Here is a 26402-nt window from a genome sequence, read left to right on the forward strand (position 1 = left end):
TATAATATAGGGGTCGGCGGTGTTAGGGGCAGCAGATTAGGGGTACATAGGGATAATGTAAGTAGCGGCGGTTTACGGAGCGGCAGATTAGGGGTTAAAATAATATGCAGGGGTCAGCGATAGCGGGGGCGGCAGAATAGGGGTTAATAAGTGTAAGGTTAAGGGTGTTTAGACTCGGGGTACATGTTAGGGTGTTAGGTGCAGACGTAGGAAGTGTTTCCCCATAGCAAACAATAGGGCTGCGTTAGGAGCTGAACGCGGCTTTTTTGCAGGTGTTAGGTTTTTTTTCAGCTCAAACAGCCCTATTGTTTCCTATGGGGGAATCGTGCACAAGCACGTTTTTGAGGCTGGCCGCGTCCGTAAGCAACTCTGGTATCGAGAGTTGAAGTTGTGTTAAATATGCGCTACGCTCCTTTTTTGGAGCCTAACGCAGCCATTCTGTGGACTCTCAATACCAGAGTTATTTTAAAGGTGCGGCCAGAAAAAAGCCAGCGTTAGATACGCGGGTCCTTACCGACAAAACTCTAAATCTAGCCGTTTGTTTTTATTAAACTTACTTTTAACTATCAGTGTGTACAAGCCTTATATATACTTGTGACAGACCCTTCTGTCAGGACTGAAGGAGTTAATTGTGTTTAGCTAAGAAACTAATTTCTAAAGACAGAGTTGCTGGCTCCAGCTATAATCTAATTAGTGCTAAGCATTCTATTGTTTGATCACCTCCAGAGAGAAAACGCCTAAGTGATAAGAAGGGCCAAGAGTGTCTTGTGGTTGAAGTGTTTAAGTAATATAATTCTATTGTATCATGTCAAAGGGCTTGTTCCCTCCATGTAATGTACAACAGTCTTTCAACCCCCATTTGGGGGGGGGGGGTGTCAAACCTGTATAAATACTAGGCATCTAGCCTTTAATAAAACACATTCTGTTTTAAACCTGAAACTGGCTGGGTTGTGAATTGCTGATTCCCTATGCAGGACGTTGTTCCCTGGTATTAACCCTTGGTACACTGTTGGTACCGTAACATTGGTGGCAGCGACGGAATGAACCTTATCGCCCAGAAGAGCAACTACACAAGCCAGTAACCTCAGGAAGAGGGGGATTATTACAATACTGACTAAGATGGAAAAGAGAAAAGTAAATTTTGCAGTTTTTAAAAACTTCCTGGAAACAGAAGGAGAGATTGATGGGTACCTTGCGGATTTTGAGAGGCAATGTGCACTACACAAGGTACCCGCAGAGGACTGGGTCACGATATTATCTGGAAAATTATCCGGCCGGGCCAGAGAGGCTTTTCGGGCCATTCCAGATGAGGAAGTCAGGGATTATAATACGGTAAAAGAGGCTCTGCTCTCCAGGTATGCGGTTACACCGGAGGCATACCGGAGGCGGTTCAGAGACACTGTTAAATTAGCTGGAGATTCCTACCTTGAGTGGGCATGTAAGGTGCACCGCACAGCAGCTCACTGGATAGCGGGGTGCCAAGCCATATCTGGGGAAGAGGTGCTGCAGCTATTCCTGTTGGAACATTGCTTCGACAAGTTACCCGCAGGAGTTCGAGAGTGGGTTCGGGACCGTAAACCCTCCACCCTGCAGGAAGCGGCTCGCTTGGCAGATGAGTATACGGATGCCCGCAAACTGTACACTGCTACCACTAAGCCCCCTGCTAGAGTGGAGTACAGACCCCCAGTCACCCCAGCAGCTGCCAGTTACCAAACCCCGGCGCACCGCTATACCACACGGCCTCCGGCCACGAACTACCCTCAGAGAGCCCTGTTCAATTTGCGGGGCTACTCACAACCGATTCGATGCTTTGGATGTAAGCAACTAGGGCACAAAAGACCAGAGTGTCCCCTAAACGCAGCGAACCAAGCGCAGTCCTGGAGAAGACCTGCCGGCGGAATCCCACGTAATCCTCAGCCTGCGGCCCGCTACGTAGAGGCGCAAGAATGCTGGAGCATCCTACATGAGGCAGACCTTGTGCAAGCTGCCCACCGGAATAACCGGCAACTGGTTAAAGTGAATGGGAAGAAGGTCAGTGGTCTACGGGATACTGGTGCTACCATGACCTTGCTTCAAAAGAACTTGGTGTCTGAGAAACAGTACACTGGAGACACTGTGGCTGTGAGGGTAGCAAGGGGCGATGTGTTCAGCCTACCTGTTGCCAGGGTACATTTGGATTGGGGAGTGGGCGCTAGACCTGTGAATGTGGGGGTCAAGAAGGACTTACCTGCTGATGTTCTTCTTGGAAATGACTTGGCTCCCCTTGTTTCTGCCTATGCTCCCATGGGTCCCGCTGATGTTAACCCTGTGACTACCCGTGCCCAGATCCGTGCAGCAGAGACTGACCCACCTGCTGCTAAGCCCCAGGACGCTGAGCTCAGTAAATCTCTATCCGCTATTGATATGTGGAGGTCCCGTTACAATGCGCTGATGAAGGAGAAGAGGAGCTCAGAGGAAAAAGCACGTTTAGAACGTGAATCTCTGCTAGACAAGCTGCACCGACAGACTGCAGAAAACACCAGCTTGAGAGTGGGACATGAAACCTTAAAGACAAACTTAGCGACACTTGAGGAGAAGCTGACGCTGGCTCATAGTGAGGTGCAGCAACTCAAGGGCACCCTATGTCAGTATGAAGGGATTGTGGATACCTATAAAGAGCAGGTACAGAAAACTCGTAAAGAAGCTGATGGGATTTTGAAGGACTGTTTAGCCCTAGTCTGGGCACTGAGGAAGTTGAACCCTTCTTTGTATGGACAGGAATTCTCTCTCATAACGGGAATACAGATGGATTGTCCTGGCAAACTGACATGCCTACCACCTCCTAGTCCGGTCATCCCCAGGTTGACCCGCCAAAGGGTCAAGCCGGGTCTGCCGGAGTGTTCCACAACGGGGGAGATATGTGACAGACCCTTCTGTCAGGACTGAAGGAGTTAATTGTGTTTAGCTAAGAAACTAATTTCTAAAGACAGAGTTGCTGGCTCCAGCTATAATCTAATTAGTGCTAAGCATTCTATTGTTTGATCACCTCCAGAGAGAAAACGCCTAAGTGATAAGAAGGGCCAAGAGTGTCTTGTGGTTGAAGTGTTTAAGTAATATAATTCTATTGTATCATGTCAAAGGGCTTGTTCCCTCCATGTAATGTACAACAGTCTTTCAACCCCCATTTGGGGGGGGGGGTGTCAAACCTGTATAAATACTAGGCATCTAGCCTTTAATAAAACACATTCTGTTTTAAACCTGAAACTGGCTGGGTTGTGAATTGCTGATTCCCTATGCAGGACGTTGTTCCCTGGTATTAACCCTTGGTACACTGTTGGTACCGTAACAATACTGTACAAAGCTAGCATATCACATAGATTGAAGTGTGGTGTGTGAATTTGGAGGAACCCGTGGATTGTTGCAGTTACCGGGATTTAGGTGAGCTGATACACCTGAAATCAGTTAAGGGTGTAAGGGGAGTATCCCTTTGGCTACGCATACTTTACCTCATATTGGGCTTCTGATTGATATACACATGAGGTGTCTCTCTTTTGTCTACTTGAAACCATAATTTTGACAGATTTGCATTTTAGCCAATCAGTGCTGACTCCACGGGAGTGAGCACACTTTTATCTGTGTGCCATACACATGAACTAGCACTGTCTAGCTGTGAAAAACTTTCAAAATGCACTGAGATAAGAGCCAGCCTTCAAGGGTTTTGAAAATAGCACGTGAGCCTACCTAGGTTTAGCTTTCAACAAAGAATACAAAGAGAACAAAAAAATTGATGATAACAGTAAATTGGAAAGTTGTTTAAAAATGCATGTCCTATCTGAATCATGAAAGTTATGTTTTGATTAGACTGTCCCTTTATATTGCGATTCAAATCATGATTTAAAGCCTGAGGAAACCGTGCTGTCACACTGAGAAACGCATTGCTGTGGTTTTATTGATTTTAATAAAACTTTGTACATTCATCTGCTGCTACTTTTATTGCCCACTCGTATCCTGCACTTGACTGTATCCTGCATCTGCATGCAGCACTAGTTTGCTGCACTTTCAGTGTTGGACGGATCCCTGGAATCCTGCGCTGGTAAATGAGGATCGTTGCTGTTGTGCTGGTGTGAGTCTGCCCGGACGACTCTTTAGATCCGGCCTGCTATTTGTGCACATATAGTGCTTCATCACATGTGAGTAGATTTGATTCTGCCTTTCGTTACTAGTGGATACCATATTGGTCTGTACCATGAGGTGCTCTCTTGTATTGTAGAACCTTCTTTCTCGTCTGGTGAGACATCATAGAAGATCTGCCTGGTATCCGGCATCATTATATTGATTTGGAGATCCTTGTTTGACTTCCAGAGGATTATCTGGTACCTCAAAAATATTTGGTACCCCTGGACTCCCTCTATACAGGACGATTGTGTCCATTTCTTTTTTACTAGGATTAACTTTGTATATTGGTTTTTATTTTTTATTTTTTTGTACCTATTATATGGTAGTATCATTATTTGGTTTTTGGTGAAATTTACACTTTTTTTATAGTACTTATTTTTCCTTCCTATTTTATATTGACGTGCTATTGCCATTTTTTTATTATTTAGATATATATCGTCATTTTACAAAAATTCACATATTTATATATACCTTTAGTATCTATTAGTATATTCATTGACTTATTATCTGGTGAGGAACCTCTTACTGATATTTTCTGGGGTACAGTGCCACCTATACTGATACTCTCTGGGATATAGTGCCACTCTTCCTTGATATATCTGATGATTTAATTAAATTTGATTTAAATTAAATCCAAACTGTAGGAAACAGATGTGTACTGTTTGCAATACTGTCAGCCACTGAGAATGATTGTTATTTTTTTTTTTGTATATATTTTACACCCAAAGGAAAAGGTATGCAATATAACTACCATGGTGAGAGTCTGTAGCAAACTGCCAGGTAGTCATGGTGCCCCAACTGCTATTACAAAAAATATTGTTTCAATTAGATAAGGAATGCAGTATTTATATAATATATCTAACAATACACTGAATATATATTTACTAGTCTTAAAGCCCGTGTACACGGGCCAATTTTTTATGTATCGCGGTTCCATCCCTCTCCCCCTCTCTCCCTCTTTTCCCCCCCTCCCCCCTCTCTCTCCCTCCCTCTTTCCCCCCCCTCTCTCTCTCTCTTTTCCCCCTCTCCCTCTTTTCCCCCCCTCTCTCTCTCTCCCTCTTTCCCCCCCTCTCTCTCTCCCTCTTTCCCCCCCCCTCTCTCTCTCTCTCCCTCTTTTCCCCCCCTGTCTCTCTCTCCCTCTTTTCCCCCCTCTCTCTCTCTCCCTCTTTTCCCCCCCTCTCTCTCTCTCTCCCTCTTCCCCCCTCTCTCTCTCTCCCTCTTTTCCCTCCCTCTCTCTCCCTCCCTCTTTTCCCCTCCTCTCCCTCCCTCTTTTCTCCCCCTCTATCCCCCTCTCTCTCCCTCCCTCTTTTCCCCCCTCTATCCCCCTCTCTCTCCCTCTTTTCCCCCTCTCTCTCCCTCTTTTCCCCCTCTCCCTCTTTTCCCCCCCCCCTCTCCCTCTTTTCCCCTCCCTCTTTTCCCCCCCCTCTCTCTCTCTCCCTCTTCCCCCCCCCCTCTCTCTATGTAAGGGGCCTATAGGGTTGCCTAAGGCCTTCTTCACTTTCTGCAATTACTTGAGGGGTTAAGGGGTCCTCAGGGAGGTTCAGATGTATGGCAGGGGCTAAGGAGGCCCAGCTAACTTTATAAGAAGTCTCCCACAGGCCCGGCAGCCCAGGCCCCAATGTACCACGTGGACCGGCTATGTAGAATTTATGCAGGAGGGCCAAGAAGTGTGAGCGACTCCGAAGAGAAAATCTTGTGTTTTATGGCGCTCCTGCACTTCCCCCCGTACCTCCCGGTCTCTGTTGCGTGTGCGTGGGTTCGCGTGCGCGTGCGCATGCGCATTGAGGCTAAGTGGGTTGTCAATGGCTAGGGCTTCGCGTGCGCGTGCGCATTGCTAGTAGTCTAACGGCTAAGGGGTTGTCAATGGCTAGGGCTTCACGGGTTCGCGTGCGCGTGCGGGGGGCTCAAAGTGTGCGTGCGCAGCAAGGGGGGTCAATGGGCTCAAATGTTTGTGAGTGTGAAACAATGGGGCTCAAATCAGTTTGTGAGTGTGAAACAATGGGGCTCAAATCGGTTTGTGAGTGTGAGTGTGCGGTAAGGTTCACAAACAATGGGGCTCAAATCAGTTTTGAGAGTGTGCGCTAAGGCGCGTGCGCGTGCGGGGTGCTAACAAACAATGCTAAGTGGGTTGCGCGTGCGAACAGCTGGCCAAGGGTGCGCGTGCAGCGGCAAGAGTTTGTCTGAACTGCGCATGACGGCTTCAGACAAACTCTTGTCTTTTATAATATAGGATTTGCTAACTATAGAAAAAAATAAAAATGCAGTAATGTGCACTCACTGCAGGGAAAAATGTATTTTCACACAAAGGGTTAAATATAAATTAAAACTTTTATACCCCCCAACAAAGGCAAGAGACCTACCTACCAGCCCCAGCTATGCCCCTACTGTGCAGCCAGTGTGATGCACTCACTGCCAAAAAAAAAACAAAAAAGGATTCTGCAAACAAAGGGTTAAACTTAAATTAAAACTCACCCCCTCAACATTGACAAGAGACCTACCTAACAATCCCAGCTATGCTCCCACTGCAATCTAAATGTGCAGCCAGTGTGATGCACTAACTCAAAAAAAAAAAATTCTGCACACGAAGTGTTAAATTAACACGTTTCCCCCAACAAAGGGCCAAATTACAAGTGGCCCATTAATGTTTTGTTTTTTTACTGTTCAAAGTACACTCTTAAAGGGACATTCTGTTCAGAATTTAAATGCTCATAGATGAATTACATTTTTTAATAGAAACATACTTACAGTATACATGTATTGGCAAAAAAAGCTTTTAGTAAAAGTTATCACTGTTTTAGTGTTAACATTTTTCTCTGCACGTAAATGGAAAGCATAGCTAGATATTCTCAGTGCACCAGCATTTTAAATACTGCAGCTGCTCAGAGCGCCAGTGGGGTTTGTATAATCTCAGCAATTAACAAATTGAGTCATTATCAGGTGGTAAAAGCACCTTAGGCTCTCTGAGTAAGTGCTGTGTTCAAAATGCTGGTGCACGTTGCATACTTAAATACATTTTTTAAACAGCTATAGTTTTTTTTAGAGAATTTTTGCTAATACATGTATATTTCAAAAATGTTTTTATTCAAAACTGAAATGCATTCATCTGGATTTCTTTCATTTTGGCTGGAATATCCCTTTATTGAAAGTAAATTGCGCACGTCTGAAACCCAATGCGCACTAATTTCAGGACTTTGTTTATTGCAACCACGTTAACTTCTCCCCATAGACTTCAATAGAGCACGTGTTAAAACCCCCCCCCAAAAAACGAACACTTATCTCTTACATACTATCCTGTCTCCGTGTAAGAACTACATTCCAATGTTCTTCACATAAATAACAAGGTTCTTTTTTATTTTTAAATATATATATCAATACCTGTATATCTATATGAATATATCGGGTATAATTATATACAGATATATATAGAAATATATAGTTATAAATACAAAGAACATTTTCTTCTAAGTGAAGAACATTGGAATGTAAAATATTTACATTAAATGCATAGTAAAATACATTATTAAATATTAAAATGATTACAAATTATTTTAACAATCTTAAAGGTTTATTTGAGTGCAAAGGGGTCCAAATTGTATATGTGTGAGTGGCGGTGTTGTAGCCTTTTGGCCTTAGACGGTTTAGCGTGGAGGCTTAACATCCCTTACGGAGGTGAGAGATGAAAGTTTGGTGCGCAGCCGGTGGGGAGATCGTGGCATTTTTTCCTAATTTAAATGTGAGTACGGATTATACTTTTTCCTATGTTGTTTGTGATATCTGCCTAAGAAGTTCCTGTTGTCTGTCACATCTACAGGACAAACTCCTAACAGAGGATTCCATACAGATGTTCCAGGTGCCAGTTTAAGGGTTATGAGAACCTTGCCAAAAACCTGGACACTTCTGTTAGGATTGCGGACTGATTTAGGATCTAGATACTTTGTATCAAGTTTTAATTTATTGTGTAGCCAATTGTATATCAATTGTGTTTTTATTTTTGTTTATTTCTGTGTGTTTTATGATCAGCTGATTTTAATTATTCATTGTTAGTAAAGCAATTACATTTGTATTCATATATTGACTTTTTTATTCATTTTTTGTATTTTTTTAACACATATTTCAAATAATCAATTTCCATACATTAATTAATTTATTTATTTATAAAATATTTTACTAGGAAGGATACATTGAGATGTCTCTCGTTTTCAAGTACAGTATGTCCTGGAGTTTGTTCCCCCTGATCTATCGTACTTTAACTCCGGAATTGTGCGCAAATAAGTTTATCTAATTTTCTATTTTTGGATTTCTTTGGAGGTGTGGGAGACCCTCCTCTCTTATTTATGTGTTGTGTATTCATTGTGCGCTGGTCTTTACACTTGTTTTTAATAAAAACTCTTGCCAGGTATTGAGGTTGGAAAAATAAGAATAAAAACAGCTTTTTATGCAGATGACAACTATTTTTAAAAACAAAATACTGGATACAAACTAAATATTGCAAAATTTGAAATTTTATGGCTAAAAAAATGCCCAGGATGCAAGTTACACCCTCACTGAGACATCCACAGAAAACACACAAAGACATAGACACACCCTCACAGAGACACCAAGAGAAAACACACCCCCTCACAGAGACATCCACAGAAAACACAGACATACATACATACATACATACACACACACACACCCTCACAGAGACATCCACAAAAAACACAGACATACACACCCACCCTCACAAAGGCATCCAGAGAAAATACACAAAGACAAGCGTACACACACCCTCACAGAGACACCCATTGAAAAAGCTCAAAGACATATGCACACACCCTCACAGACATCCACAGAAAATGCACAAAGACATACACACCCACCCTCACAGAGAGACCCACAGAAAAAAAATACATACACACTCATAGAGACACAAACCAAAGCACATAGACATAAACACAGACACCCACAGAAACACTCACAGGAAGAAACACTTGCTAATGCTTTACTCCATGTAATAACATTTCCCATGCTCAAATAGCACTCTGCTGTAGTATCCACTGGTGGCTGGCAAAATATATATATTTTTTTTATTAGTTCTTGCATCATGGCCCCCCCCCCCTGGCCCATTAGGCCCCTGACAGGAGTCACCCCTGTCACCCCCTGATGGCGGCCCTGGCTGCATCACTTTCAAGTGTTTCAACATTTTGGTATCATGGCCCTTTAATAAAAAATCCCCAGATATTGCAAACATTCCAACTGCAACAAAATTACTAATAAACATTTAAGACATAAATATTAATTATATACAATATATGAAGTTTGAACAAGTCATGACATTGATAAAGAGAAATAAATAGCAAGCAAAACCCAGTGTAAGTTACTTATTACAGATGAAAATATCCAGGGCAGCATGAAAATGGTTAAGAAGATATCAATGTCTAGTAACTTACAAGAAACACAATTTTTAATTGTTAGTAATTATTACTTAATGGTAACAAGAGTATCTAAATGGAAGAAGAAAATTATAGATCAGTTTCCAAAATGTTTTCAAGCCCAAACATATTGCTTTATTTATGGGAGTGTTTCGAGATTTTATAAATTTTGAGATAAGTTGCATTTTTTAAACTAAAATCAAGTTAGAAATATTGGATATTTTGTTGTTCAATAGTAAAAGTTGGTCAAATAAAAACAATAGAGTAATTAACTTGTTGGCACAGAAATTCATTTTTAAAATTTTGATTAAAAAAATCTTATACATTTAATTCACAAAGAAATAACAATCCAACAGTTTGATGTGTTGACAGACAAAACCAATAGATTTACAGCTTTCATTCAGATCCGGAGATCAATATTTAGACAGTTTTTATGCAGAATTAGTTTTTGTAATTGGTTGTATAATTTTAATGTATAATGTTGCATCTGGATAATGTGTCTTTGTCATTGCTTTTTGTGTGTACATTGCAAAAACATAATATTTATTTTTACTTTTATGAGGTATCCATTAAAAAGGCTTGTACACCTTCTCACCCTTTCCATCCTTTAAAGTAAGTCTTTTCCTTCCCCTTTGGTAATGACCTCACATCTGGTGACATAACAGTAACATAAGAACACTGGCAAAATATGTGTACCCTTCACCACACGTTAAGTATTTCCCGCTTCAGTGCCCATCAAACCTAACATCATCCAAGTAAAACCTCAACTTTCCTGGACCCTTTCTATAACATGGTACTTGGTCAGGGTGGGAGGGCTGAATAGAGCATTCAAAAGGTTTTATTTCTACACAATCTGCATTTTCTTTTTTAGTGAAAGTAAAAAATAAAAAATGTTCTCAATGTCTAAATACATATAAAAAATATTTTAATGTCCTTTTAAAGAGTTTAGAAAATCTGAAGTATCCTTAATGTTTTGAATTTTACCCCCCTTTTTTCTTTCTTAAAGGGACAGTATACTATAAAAATTGTTTTCCCTTAATGTGTTTTCAATTACTTTTTTTACCAGCTGTAGAGTATAAAATGTATGAGATTTGCTTTTTTAAGGCTTATTTGTGTATATGAATTAGCTGGTTTTGTTTTTTGAAGCCACAACCTAATAAAATGGGTTGAGCTTGTAGGTATAATCAGATCTCATTAATTTATCACATTGTGTACATTTATCTGTGTCTTTATCTTATATCTCTCCATAAACCAATCACCAATACTTGGAGAGTACAATGGAAAATTAACATTTTATTACCTTATCTCTTCCATAACCCACTGGGAGTGTAATTTCTTCTGTTGGCTGTGTTAACAGAGCTTGGCCTTGAGGCCAAAAACTTTCAGGATGGGTGGGGATACCACAGGCTAAATAAACTAATTCAAATGCCAATATGATGTTAATGGAAATACTTGTAAACAATTTAATACACTCCAGCAGGTAAAGTGGATCATTGGGCACAAATTAAAGGGGAGAATTTTTTTTTGAGTAAACTGTCCCTTTAACTGTGAATGCCTATGATATCCAACTAGAGATAAGTTTGTTCTAGATTTATACTTAATTCCTTTTATTTTGTGTAATGTTTTCTTATTGTGTAATCGTTTTTTCTTAAGCTATAATAATCATTCTTTGTAAATTTACATATATTGTTCGGTGTATATATATGTGTATATATATATATATATATATATATATATATATATATATATATATATTCCCACATTCCAAAGTTTGAGGTAGTGGTTACAAACAATACAATTTTAAAGTTTTTGATTAAAGTTGATAAATTGGTTTTTAGCATTACAGTATGTTTTCTTGTACAAATTAGTCATCAAATGTCTAGAAAACGTACATTACTTTTGCAGTACAGAAATGCCTTAATTCTTCATGGCATAGATTCAACAAGGTGTTGGAAACATTCCTCAGAGATTTTAGTTCATATTGACATGTTAGCATCACGCAATTGTTGTAGATTTGTCGCTGCACATCCATGATGCAAATATTCGACCATATCCCAAAGGTGCTCTATTGGATGGAGATCTGGTGACTATGGAGGCCATTGGAGTACAGTGAACTCATTGTCATGTTCAAGAAACTTTTTACAGACGATTTGTGCTTTGTGACATGGTGCATTATCCTGCTTGAAGTAGCCATTAGAAGATTGGTACACTGTAGTTGTAAGGGATCCTGTATCTTTAACTGCCTACAAATCTTATTGGTTACTCCCCCTTTAAATTGCCTAAGCAACTAAGCAGCATTGCTTAGTTATTCTAATTGTTCCCACTGTGAACACCTGAGAACCAAGCCACACTTCCTAACACATGAGAAGGATCTCATCTCTACCACGGACATTTCACTATTACAGCTGGATAATTTAAACCGGACTCAACTAAATTTTGACACTCATTCCAACACTACAAAGTGTAGTTCAAATACCTGGCATTTACTGCTCATTTTCAAAGGTAAAACATCTACAAATTGTTAAAAGCTGTTTACATTCTAATCCTTTCGTTTTCAGTCTGGACTACATTTCCCAGAAGCCTCTACAACATGATTGCAGTTACTTCCGGTTTGACGATCTGCAGCAGCTCAAGCTGATCTCTCTCACTTACAATGGATTCCTAACTCCCAGTTCACTTAATTAAGGTACTTGAACTGTAAGAGCTTCATTAACTTTACACTACAAAACCCCATCAAGATTAATCAGTTATCCTGTACAAATTCTAATATATATAACAGGGAATAGTTAATCTGAACTAGTTATTTAACCTTGATTCTTTTCTCTATTGTAACATACTTGTATTAACTCTTGATTGTCCAGCTTCTCTATAACCAGATAAGTTCTATTGGGTTATTTAATTCAAAATCATTCTATATTATACTCACCACTAAATCTGTGATTACTTTATTATATTGAGTAATTGAATTCTGTGGTGGAACAAAACTATTTTTCTTTATATACTGTTGTGGTTTCCTTAAAGAGATATTGCATAATACTCCTGTTTATTTACAAAGCTGACTACTTAATAAAGTTCCTCCTTTAATATCTGTAAATTGAGTTCCTTAAAGGTCCAGCCTTACATAATAACTAAGCCTTAAAAAAAAAAAATGGAACCAACAGATATACCCCAAATTGTGTATAATCTTTCACAGAAAGTGGATCAGTTAACACAAGCTGTCCACGACGTTCAGATTGAAAATCAATCCCTAAGATCTATAATAAGGGATTCTATATCACTCAGATCGCCATCACATGACACCAGCCCTGAGCCACAAGTTATGTTACCAGAACCATTCACAGGTAACCGAAAACTTTATCGGCAATTTAAAAACTCCTGCAATCTTCTCTTCCAATTAAAACCTAGAACCTACCCAACAGAGAGGGTAAAAGTTTTAAGTGTTATATCCTTTCTAAAAGGTGAACCCCGTTCATGGGCAGATAATTTATGCGAATCTGAGGATCCCCTCCTGGGGTCACTTGATGAATTTTTTGAAGCCCTTGATGATTTGTATCAAGACAAGGAAGTACAACTCACAGCTGAATCCTCAATGAGAATTTTGAAGCAAGGCAAAAGGCCTGTTGAGGATTACGTGGCTGATTTCAAGTTGTACGCATCCGATTCTCAATGGAGCCAAGTAGCTCTCCGAAACCAATTCAGACTTGGATTGGCTGACAGTTTAAAGGATGAGCTTGCCAGAGTAGAACTACCGAAAACCCTGGATGCCTTAATGAGAACAGCCACCCTACTAGACCGCAGATTGCGTGAAAGGCGTGCCGAACGGTACAGTACCGATTTCCGTCCTAAGCTTTATTCTACCCATGAGGCCACTCCATCCATAAAACCTACTGAACAACCTATGGAGATTGGAATAGCTCACGGTCCATTAACACCAGAGGAAAGACTCCCTAGACGAGTAAAATCTTTATGTATGTATTGTGCAAATCCTTTGCACACTGTACAGGACTGCCCTATACTCCTAAAGAACAAAAGAAGTAAGTTTGGTTTTTCTTGTACATCAATGCCTATAACAAACAATCCCACTTTTCTCATTTTACCTCTTTTCCTACAGTGGGACCAAAAGCAACTGACGGTTGATGGAATAATAGACTCCGGAGCCTACGGCAATTTTGTTGATTTACAAATTGTTAAAATTAATAAAATACCCCTTATTCGTAAAAGCAAACCAATTTGTGTCCCTGTGATTGATGGTTCACCCATAACAACTGGTCCCATAACTCATCACACCATACCAATACGCATGTCAGTTCTAGGTCATACTGAATTGTTATCTTTTGATGTCTTACCTTCACCAAACTACAAAATTGTTCTGGGCATTAATTGGTTACAGTTACATAACCCACATATTCAATGGTTACCCTTTAAAATTGATTTTAACTCACAGTACTGTTCAGAATACTGTTCTAACAATAAATTGGTTTTACATTCAGATCCATTAGAGACAAAATTAACATTGGAAACCTTACCCCCTGAATATTCTGACTTTCTAGATGTTTTTAGCAAAACTGAAGCCGAGAATCTTCCTCCCCACAGACCGTATGACTGTCCAATTGATCTACAACCTGGGGCAGCAATTCCTTTTGGTCACTTGTACCCACTAAGCCAGCCTGAACTCCAACATCTTAAGTCATATCTAGAAGAGAACCTTAGAAAAAGATTCATCAGACCATCAACCTCCCCTACAGGAGCCGGCATATTTTTCGTCCGAAATAAAGATTCCACTATCAGACCCATCATAGATTACAGACAACTTAATAAGGTTACAATTAAAAAACGTTATCCTCTACCGCTGATACCGGAGCTCATCGAGAGGTTATCCGAAGCCAAAATTTACACCAAATTGGACTTACGCGGTGCGTATAACCTCATCAGAATCAAAGAGGGTCATGAGTGGCTCACTGCATTTAGAACCAGGTACGGGTTATACAAGTACCTGGTTATGCCTTTTGGATTGTGCAATGCACCTGCCACATTTCAGCACTTTATAAATGAAGTATTCCACGACTTACTAGACACTACCGTTGTTATTTATCTTGATGACATTTTAATTTATTCCCAGTCTTATGATGATCACATCAGACATGTAAAAGAGGTTCTCCTGAGGTTGCGCAAGCATAAACTCTACGCCAAACCAGAAAAATGTCTATTTCACACTGACAGAGTAACTTTCCTTGGTTACGAGATATCACCTACCGGTATGGAAATGCAAAAAGAAAAAGTGGAAGCAGTTTCCACATGGGAGACACCAAAAACCAGAAAAGACCTTCAAAGATTCCTTGGTTTTTCGAATTATTACAGAAAATTCATAAAAAACTTCTCCAGGATTGCAAGACCATTAACAAGATTAACCAGTGTTTCAATTCCTTTCCATTGGACAACAGAGGCAGAAACCGCTTTTTGTAAGCTAAAAACTCTCTTCGCTACCGCTCCTATATTGAAATATCCAAACCCTTCCCACTGCTACATATTAGAGGTCGATTCCTCAGATTTTGCGATTGGAGCTGTTTTGTCTCAACAAGAAAATCCTAACAGTCCCATTCATCCTATCTCATTTTATTCAAAAGTAATGTCACCAGCTGAAAGAAACTATCCAATCGGAGAGAAAGAACTTTTAGCGATCAAACAATCATTAGAATACTGGAGACATCTTTTAGAAGGCACAACTTATCCAATTAAAATTTACACTGATCATAAGAATTTACAATTCCTACAAAACAACAAAACACTATCCTCTAGACAAGTCCGTTGGAGCCTTTATTTTTCTCGTTTTTCCTTTAATATTATCTACAGACCCGCTAACAAAAATGGGAAGGCTGATGCTCTCTCCAGATTGCCCGAAAAACCTGACAGACTTGATATACCATCAGATATCATACCCAAAGACCGATTCATTGGCCTCACCAATACATTACTTTCTGAGATAAAAAAAACATACCAGAGAAGACACAACTCAAGTTCATCCTGATCTCAAGATGAGTTCAGGAATTTATTATCATGAAGGAAAAATGTACATATCTACTACATTGAGATCAACACTTCTACAGATGTACCACGATTCACCCCTTTCAGGACACCCTGGTACCCAACGTACCTTAGAACTACTCAAAAGGACTTTTTGGTGGCCGAAGATGAGAGATACTGTACATCAATATATCCAAACTTGTATGACATGTTGCGTTTCCAAACCCGAAAGAAAACCCCCATACTGTCTACTCATGTCCTTACCAATACCCACAAAACCGTGGCAACACTTATCGATGGATTTCATCGTAGATTTACCTCCATCTAAGAATCAGACCACTATATTCGTTATTGTGGACATTTTCACAAAGATGGCTCATTTTCTACCGTTTCACAAGCTTCCTACCTCATCTGAAACAGCCAAATTATTCCTTAATAACATAGTTAAACTTCATGGTATTCCATCCATCCTCACAACAGACCGAGGAACCCAATTTACCTCTCAATTTTGGTCAAAATTGTGTGAACTTACTCAGATTGACCATAGATTCACCACCTCATTCCACCCACAAACTAATGGCCAGGCAGAGCGAGTTAACCAGTGGTTAGAGCAATACATACGCTGTTTCTGTTCCTATCATCAAAACGACTGGTTAGACTTCTTATCTATGGCAGAATTCGCATATAACAATTCTGTCAATGCTTCTACAAAGGTCTCTCCATTCTATGCCAATTATGGGTATCATCCGAATTTCCTATTGGATTCTACTGATGATCTCAATTTTCCCCTCGTTGATGATCTACACAATTCTCTAATTGACAACTTTAACTTCCTCCATGAGAACATCAAACAAGCACAATCTGTACAAAAGAAACATTATGATCTATGTAGGAGGGAACCTCCGCTTTACTCCATTGGAGATAAAGTTTGGCTGTCAACAAAGAACTTGAAGCTACAAATTCCAAGCAAAAAATTGGCAAGTCTCTTCCTTGGACCTTTCCGTATCAGTAAGGTTGTAAATCAGAATGCTGTCACTCTTGACCTCCCGGCTAGCCTTCGAATCCACCCTACGTTTCATGTCTCTTTTAAAGCCTTATACGGCACAAAGAGTTAAAGATGTTCTCCTTCCACCTCCCTCAATTCTACCTGATCCCAATGAGTTTGAGGTTCAAAGCATTCTAGATTCACGATTACGTCATGGGTCCTTACAGTACCTGGTTCGCTGGAAGAATTTTTCATCGGATGATGACTCTTGGGAACCGGCTGCAAATATCAATGCCCCCCGGCTGATTTCTATTCTATCCCCGGCACCCGGATAGACCTCGTCCTGTAGCTGTGGAACAGCTCCCTTGAAGGGGGGGTACTGTAAGGGATCCTGTATCTTTAACTGCCTACAAATCTTATTGGTTACTCCCCCTTTTAAATTGCCTAAGCAACTAAGCAGCATTGCTTAGTTATTCTAATTGTTCCCACTGTGAACACCTGAGAACCAAGCCACACTTCCTAACACATGAGAAGGATCTCATCTCTACCACGGACATTTCACTATTACAGCTGGATAATTTAAACCGGACTCAACTAAATTTTGACACTCATTCCAACACTACAAAGTGTAGTTCAAATACCTGGCATTTACTGCTCATTTTCAAAGGTAAAACATCTACAAATTGTTAAAAGCTGTTTACCTTCTAATCCTTTCGTTTTCAGTCTGGACTACATTTCCCAGAAGCCTCTACCACATGATTGCAGTTACTTCCGGTTTGACGATCTGCAGCAGCTCAAGCTGATCTCTCTCACTTACAGACAGGAATGGATTCCTAACTCCCAGTTCACTTAATTAAGGTACTTGAACTGTAAGAGCTTCATTAACTTTACACTACAAAACCCCATCAAGATTAATCAGTTATCCTGTACAAATTCTAATATATATAACAGGGAATAGTTAATCTGAACTAGTTATTCAACCTTGATTCTTTTCTCTATTGTAACATACTTGTATTAACTCTTGATTGTCCAGCTTCTCTATAACCAGATAAGTTCTATTGGGTTATTTAATTCAAAATCATTCTATATTATACTCACCACTAAATCTGTGATTACTTTATTATATTGAGTAATTGAATTCTGTGGTGGAACAAAACTATTTTTCTTTATATACTGTAGTGGTTTCCTTAAAGAGATATTGCATAATACTCCTGTTTATTTACAAAGCTGACTACTTAATAAAGTTCCTCCTTTAATATCTGTAAATTGAGTTCCTTAAAGGTCCAGCCTTACAGTAGTCATAAAGGGATGGACATGGTCAGAAACAATACTCAGGTGGGCTTTGGCATTTAAACGATGCTCAATTGGTACTAAGGGGCTCAAAGTGTGCCAAGAAAATATCCCCCACACCATTACACCACGACCACCAGCCTGAACTGTTGATACAAGGCAGGATGGATCCATGCTTTTATGTTGTTTATGCCAAATTCTGACCCTACCATCTGATTGTCCCAGCTGAAATTGAGACTCATCAGACTAGGCAACATTTTTTTCCAATCTTCTATTGTCCAATTTTGGTGAGCCTGTGTGAATTGGAGACATCAGAGGAGACAAGATGGCCAAGCGGTATAGGCCCAAGCCTACACAACGCAATCAAAGCATATTGAATGACTACATTATAAAGGTACACAAGATATAGGAGGAGGGTAAGTGGCCTGTGAACACAATACAGCATAAACCCATCCCTTATCACACTGAACAACATCGACACAGTTCCGGTATAGATTTTACACTACCAGGCCCAAACTGCCATTACATTAAGTCAAGGCCTTGAGAAAAAAAACTTATTTTAAGCACAGCAATAAGCCTTTTCAGCAGGATTGCCTCTCTACCACTATCTCTTGGAGATTTAATTGACTCAAGTCACAAACTACCTTGTCAGTAGACGCCACACCACACGTTCTCTCGCCCATTTCCCACCTGCTTACTACAGGTGAGTCATATCCTCAATTGGGAGTTAAGAGAGACTAGGCCACTGCAGAGCGTGACGTAGAGGGGAGAGTCCTATTGCTGCCAAGCCGATAGGGTATGTTGCTCACAGCCCCGTGAGGTGCAAATCAAATGCGGCTAAGCGCAAGCCGCAAAAAATGTGTAAGAACAAGGAGAAAATGCAGCACTCGGGGGACACCAACTTGATATTAAAAGGCAAAACTTTATTCCATAGTTTAAAAATACAGGTAGGATCAGGGAATTAACCCCTAACGCGTTTCGTGCTCCGCCTGAGCACTTAGTCATAGGGATGTTTGCTTAAACCGGACATGGCCTATTTAAAGGCACAGTGTCCAATCAAGCAATGTGTCAGAAAAATTTAAAAAAACAATAATATAAAAGCATGTTAACATTGAACATGATCATCTTGCAATATGAATGTATGAATCAGCCAAACATCAGTGAATATTAAATGTAAAAATAAACAATTTTGTATCATATCAAAATTCCATAGTATTAAATGCAACAACACACTGTTTCAAAAAGACAATATAAACATAGATCTTGTAACAATTAATCAGCTAGAGACACTATACGTATAGAAAAGCTTTTACCCAATACATTAGACTAACCTAGTACGTTTATGTTACGTAGGAACTGACATGTGAATTTAAAAAGAAACTACTAAGAATCTTAGAACAAACAGTATCTTTGGGTATTCTAACAAAGAAAGAAATCAATATATTAGTCCCAAATTATCCATCTATTCCTATATTCCATCATCTTCCCAAGACACATAAGAGTCTTGTTTCCCCACCTGGTCGACCTATCATCTCCGGCATAGGCTCACTATTTGAGCCTCTGTCGGAGTGGATAGATTCATTATTGCAACCAATTGTAATCACACTTTACAGTTATTTAAGAGATTCTTCACACTTGATCAACAACTTACACAAGGTAAAATGGAAAATTGGTTACCGTTGGATTGTGGCAGATGTTGCATCCTTATACTCTTGTATACCACATTCTTTGGGTGTTAGAGCCATTAGATATTTTCTGGATCAAGACACCAATTTTTCAGAAGAAACTAAGATATTAATTTGTGAAATAATAGAATTCCTCTTGCAACACAATTATTGTATGTTTGACAGTGAATTTTATTTACAGGTCTGTGGCACCGCCATGGGTGCTAAATTTGCGCCCTCTTTCGCCAACCTGAATGTAGGTTGGTGGGAGAACAATGTTATTTTTACTGAAGAAAATCCGTACATGAAGTCCACTGTCGCATACATGCGCTATATAGATGATTTGTTGTTCATAGTTGATGAAACTGTAAATGAGATAGAATTTATGGAATTTCTAAATAACAATAATCTAAATTTAAAATTCATTGGTGAAAGCAATTGCAACACTGTTAATTTTCTTGATCTTACACTGACAGGTATGATTGAAACAGAGAACATAGTGACAGACACATTTCGAAAGCCAACCGCAGGTAACTCTATCTTGCATGCGAGATCTTGTCATCCACCACACTTAATTAGGTCAATACCCAGGGCCCAGTTTTTGAGACTTAGGAGAAACACAAACTCGGATGAACTTTTTCAAAAACAGGCAGCAGCGCTCAAAAATAGACTCACTAAAAGAGGGTATAACACTAAGCTTTTGGATAACAGTATCCGACAGGCTAGTGTTAATACACAACAGGGCCTGCTATCGAAACAAAAGAAAGATAACAGTTATTTTGCAGATTCTCCTATTGTTTTCTCAACTGAATACTCTAATCAGTATAACCAGGTATGTGGTATCCTAAAGAGAAACTTACAAATCTTACAACAAGATGAGATACTGAGTGGGATTATTGATAAATGTAAATTTGTTTCCAGACGGGCGCCCACTTTGGCCAATAAATTGTCACCAAGCTTAGTGTCCTCCAAGAAACAGAGAACAGGTACATGGCTACATAAAAAGGGTACTTTTAAATGTGGCACTGGCCTGTGTTCAACCTGTGACATTATAGGCAGAGGAGAAACTTTCTCAAGTACTGTAACCCTTGAAAGTTACAACATTGGTTTCTATGCAAATAGCAGAAGCCACTATGTTGTATATTTACTTGAGTGTAATCTTTGTCACATGCAATACACAGGTCAGACTAGTAGAGAATTAAGATCTCGTATGAGAGAACACATATATGACACTAAAATGTATAATAAAAATTCAGCAATTGCACGGCACCATTTCAGCATACATATGACAAATAAATTTAATATGACAGTCAAAGTCATTGATAAAATTTATCCACCGACCAGAGGGGGAAACGGAAACAAAATGTTACTCAAACAAGAAATGTACTGGATATATAAATTAAGAACGGTTACCCCTGAGGGTTTAAATAAGGAGTGGGATATGAGTCTATTCATAGGCTAATATCTTTTTCCACCTTTACCATGTCACACTATGCTATCTGGTTATCAATTCATCCCAAGACACATACCTTATTTAACATTACTAACCATGTTCAGTGTTATGTAACACACTGCTATGATGATTTTTTCTTTTTTTCTTGTATTCATTAAACAATATGGCAACGACTTCAGTTCCTACGTAACATAAACGTACTAGGTTAGTCTAATGTATTGGGTAAAAGCTTTTCTATACGTATAGTGTCTCTAGCTGATTAATTGTTACAAGATCTATGTTTATATTGTCTTTTTGAAACAGTGTGTTGTTGCATTTAATACTATGGAATTTTGATATGATACAAAATTGTTTATTTTTACATTTAATATTCACTGATGTTTGGCTGATTCATACATTCATATTGCAAGATGATCATGTTCAATGTTAACATGCTTTTATATTATTGTTTTTTTAAATTTTTCTGACACATTGCTTGATTGGACACTGTGCCTTTAAATAGGCCATGTCCGGTTTAAGCAAACATCCCTATGACTAAGTGCTCAGGCGGAGCACGAAACGCGTAAGGGGTTAATTCCCTGATCCTACCTGTATTTTTAAACTATGGAATAAAGTTTTGCCTTTTAATATCAAGTTGGTGTCCCCCGAGTGCTGCATTTTCTCCTTGTTCATATCCTCAATTCCTTTTTCCTACTTGGTTGAAAGGAGACATATCCCCTGGAGGGAAGTGCCTCTGCTATACCACTCATAGACACCCAAACAGTGCCACATACACAACATTATGACACTGTGAGGATTTATTGAACATATTGCCAAAAAACTAACGAGTAACCTTCCCAGCAAGCAAAATCGAAACATCCTGTCTTCCTTACATGCTTTGGGACACGGTCCCCGAAGTATCTAAGAATCCGAAGGAGTTATACTGGGAAGAGAATCGTTCCGCTCATGCTCTTTAGCTCTCTACCCCATTAAAACAACTGATACCATGGACGTATGATATCATAAAAATCATAATGGTAGGCAACCCTTTATCTGCCTAAACGTATGGCATTGGCATCCTATTAAAATTGCAGAGAGATCATCTATAAGAGCTACATCAACAAGCCATTGAATACCAAATATTAAGCCTTTCTATTCTACAGCCATCATGAAAAGCAGAATTCAGACCATGAAAGACTGCTTAACAAACTCACAACAAAGAAAAAACAGAGGACAAAGTCTAACTCCATCAACAGCTAGTGAAGACTCACAAGACACCCCAGCAGACATGTCTGTCTCAGACCTAAACTCCAAACCCAACCAAGAATTACTGACTCAAATAAAGGCCCTCTTCCAAGAGGAATTCTGCTTGTCAATGCAAGAACTTAAATAGGACATACAAGACATTGGAGACAGGATGACTGAATTGGAAGAGAAAGTTGATGACATAATGGAAACCTCAACAACATTGCAAGCTAACGTGGAAGATCAACAGGTACAAATACAGAGACTGGAATCACAACTAGAGGACTTAGAGAATAGATCTTGCAGATCCAATCTGTGAATAATAAACCTCCCTGAATCATATAAAGACCTCCAAACCACTACCACCGAGATCTTCTAACAAATTGTACCTTCACTAGATTTATCTATGCTCCTGTTTGATAGAATTGCATAGAGCACTTTCCAAGCCACTGCCAGGAACATCCACAAGAGATCCACAAGAAGCATGGAAACTTCCACAGATAGAATTTGAAGGCTCAGTGCTCCAAATCTTTGCAGATATCTCTCCGATCACACTGAAAAAAGAAGGGACTTAAAACCGATTCTTAATGCTCTTAAGGAAGCTAAAATACACTACAGATGGGGTTTCCCATTCAGATTATGGTTTCAGCTCAATGAGAATACATACACATGTACCACCTTACAAGAAGGACTGTTACTGCTTGATAAATTGAAAATTCCCATCCAAGATCATGAGACACCTTTCCCTCCACGTAGTCCAAGAAAAGCTTTGAACAGATCTTGGACCACAGTTCAGAATACAGGACAATCTAAAAAAAAGCTAAACAGAACTTTCCAAATAAAGGGAACAAAAATGCCAACCAGGAGGCAATTACATAACCGTCGAACAGTGAGTACCTGGCAAATCTCCATCCCTAGCCATCCTGTATTGCTTGCAAACCTTTAATGATGTTCCCATTGCTCACCCATACCCATAGTAAGAGACTTACTACTTCACCACCACCCCTTACCCACCTAAAAGAGAACCAGTGGACTAACAAAATTATGTTACTAATTCACCTAAGTGTAGCGGTCTCTAACCCCAAACACTAGATACATAAGAACAACCCCCCTTCCCCCCTAGCCTTCAACCCCTCCCCTGACCAACCATTCCTCCCCTCTATACCCTTACCCTATCCCTTAACGACCCCTAACTCCCCCCATCTTTAAGATAATGACATAAATGTAATGATTGAGGCCATATTTTTCAACCATTTAAATGGTTGCCGACCTACTGTACCACCATTTTGTTAAATTTAACTATCTTTTACTATTTGTTTTTCAGCCATGTTAAAGTTTTATCATTGGAAGTTTAATTGTTATTTGTACTTGTTTTTGTTTAAGTAACTACACAGAACTCATATGCAGAATTTTGCTCAGGATTGAAGCTCATTCAGGGGGAGTCCGGCCTACATCAGAGTGGTAAGCAGTTTGCTCCAGATTCGGCATACACATTAAAACTTGAATATATATAAGTAATGTCACTTAAAATGTTATCTCATAATGTCCGGGGCCTCCACTCACACATTAAATGCAAAAAGGCACTACTAGAATATAAAAGATTGGGGGCTAATTTAATCATGCTCCAGGAGACTCATTTTACTAAAATAACCACTGCGAAATATTAGGATCAAGCATACACTACTCAATTTCATGCAACTAGCACTAAATAGCAATGTGGAGTATCAATACTCCTTTATCTTTCTAGAAGAAGCATCCCTTATAGACCCAAAAGGAAGATATATTATCATCCGAGGGAAAATACAAGGCACACCGTTAATTATAGGGAATATATACGCACCTAATGACTCACAACAAACCATTTTAACAAAAATCTCTAGAATCTTAACACACTGGGAAAAATACAGAATCATACTAGGGGGTGATTTTAACCTGGTTGTTGACCCAATGCGATCGAACTGTAAAAATGGGGAAAATTGGAGAGACCCTTACCCAAAAAAATCCTACTAGACTTTATATTAGATCACAACCTGATAGATAGCTGGAGAACATTGCATACGGAAGAGAACGACTACACATTCCATTCACCTGTACATGACACCTCCTCACGCATAGATTATATTTTTTTTGAGCCAAATTATGCAACCATTGATCTCCAAATCACATATGACTGATACAACATGGTCAGACCATGCAATAGTCCTAACCACCCTTACGGGAATACTCAACCCAAACAGAGTTAAATCTTGGACATTAAACCACACTCTACTACGGGACCCCATATTCCTTCAGAACCTCAAAAACAAACTAATAGAATTCACAGATGATAACCATAACACCTTATCTAGCCCACTTTTTGAGTGGGGAGCGGTAAAGGCATTCATGAGAGGAATAATAGTTGGGGAAACAAACAAAGGAAAATCCACTGCGCAAAACACGACCAATTAAGAACAGAACTAACACAATTATCCCAAACGCATAAAACAAATCCATCCTCCCTCTTAAATGACCAATTCAAGGCAAAAAAACTGAATTTGTCAACCTTTTATACCCACTACTTTATATATGCAAACAAACTCAAAAATATTACCAGGACAACCTCAATTCCCCAAATGCAAAAACCAGATGGCACAACAGCAAACAACCCACAAGATATTGCGAAAACATTTGCCAACTTTTACCATAAACTATATATCCCATTTCCTGAAAATAAAGAAAATTTAAAAGCCGACATACAAACTTTTACTCTAGACTGCGACCTACCAAAAATAGATACAGATTCGCTTGACAAACTAAATTCACCCGTAACCTTACAGAAGGTCCTTAAAGGGACACTGAACCCAATTTTTTTTATTTCATGATTCAGATAGAGCATGCAATTTTAAGCAACTTTGTAATTTACTCCTATTATCAAATTTTCTTCATTCTCTTGGTATCTTTATTTGAAATGCAAGAATGTAAGTTTAGATGCCGGCCCATTTTTGGTGAATAACCTGGGTCATTATTGCTGATTGGTGGATAAATTCATCCACTAATAAAAAAGTGCTGTCCAGAGTACTGAACCAAAAAAAAAAAAAAAAGCTTAGATGCCTTCTTTTTCAAATAAAGATAACGAGTGAACGAAGAAAATTTGATAATAGGAGTAAATTAGGAAGTTGCTTAAAATTGCATGCTCTATCTGAATCATGAAAGAAAAAAATGTGGGTTCAGTGTCCCTTTAAGGCCATTAAAAACACCAAATCTTCAAAAACTTCAGGACCAGACGGTTTTCCAGGAATCTTTTATAAACACTATTAGTGCCACAATTAGTGAGAATCTTCAATAACATTTTACTTGGAACGACAATTCCACCTGAACTAATGCTTGCTAGAATCTCAGTTATACCCAAACCTGGGAAAAATAAACACTACCGAAACAAGCACCTGATAATATTCGGAGAACTGTATATTTAATTAATTACGCTTCAGTACACAAAATAACTTATCTGCTTCTAGCATTGGATGCAGAGAAGGCATTTAATAGGGTCAATTGGAACTACTTGCTTAACGTCCTTGAAATGTCTGGGTTTAGTGGAAACTTTATTAAAGCAATCCAGACTTTATACACAGACCCTAGAGCAAAGTAGCTGGGTATCATTCTAAAGAAATACGAATCAAGAACGGCACTAGACAGGGGTGCCCCCGTCACCCCTACTTTTTGCATTATGTATCAAGCCCCTAGCCGCTAAAATAAGGAAAATACAGACATCACAGGGATAGAGGTAGGACAATCCTTTTATAAAGTGGCATTATTTGCAAATGATGTCATCCTAATCCTTATCAAACCTCTATTATCACTAACCCCCCCTCCCCCTCGTATCACATAATACAAAACTTCAGGAAAATTTCGGGCTACAAACTTAATGAAGACAAGTGTGAGGGATTAAGTATTCATTTACCCCCTGAAACAAAAAAGCTACTTGACATACATTTTAATTTCGAATGGGCAAAAAAAGACCTTTCATACTTAGAGTCACACTTTTCCATAACATACACTCCCTATACTCACTCAACTACAAACCCATGTTCTCACAAATCCGACAATTAACAACTAAATGGATAAAAGAAAAGATCTCGTTCTATGGCCATATCATTGTTGCCAAAATGACCATTCTGCCCAAATTATTATATATTTTTCAATCCCTACCAGTCTCGGTG

At 39.2% G+C, this 26402-nt stretch overlaps 1 long non-coding RNA gene across 1 annotated transcript in view; it reads left to right on the plus strand.

Annotated features, from left to right (window-relative positions):
- Positions 1-17302: 17302 nt before the first annotated feature.
- The window catches only part of LOC128660962 (uncharacterized), a 142801-nt gene continuing 133701 nt past the window's right edge, over positions 17303-26402 (plus strand). The window contains exons 1-2 of the long non-coding RNA XR_008402596.1: positions 17303-17433; positions 23590-23667. This is a non-coding gene — a long non-coding RNA (uncharacterized LOC128660962). The remainder of the gene's footprint in view (positions 17434-23589; positions 23668-26402) is intronic.

This window comes from Bombina bombina, chromosome 5, assembly GCF_027579735.1.
Source record: "Bombina bombina isolate aBomBom1 chromosome 5, aBomBom1.pri, whole genome shotgun sequence".
Classification (NCBI taxonomy): domain Eukaryota; kingdom Metazoa; phylum Chordata; class Amphibia; order Anura; family Bombinatoridae; genus Bombina; species Bombina bombina.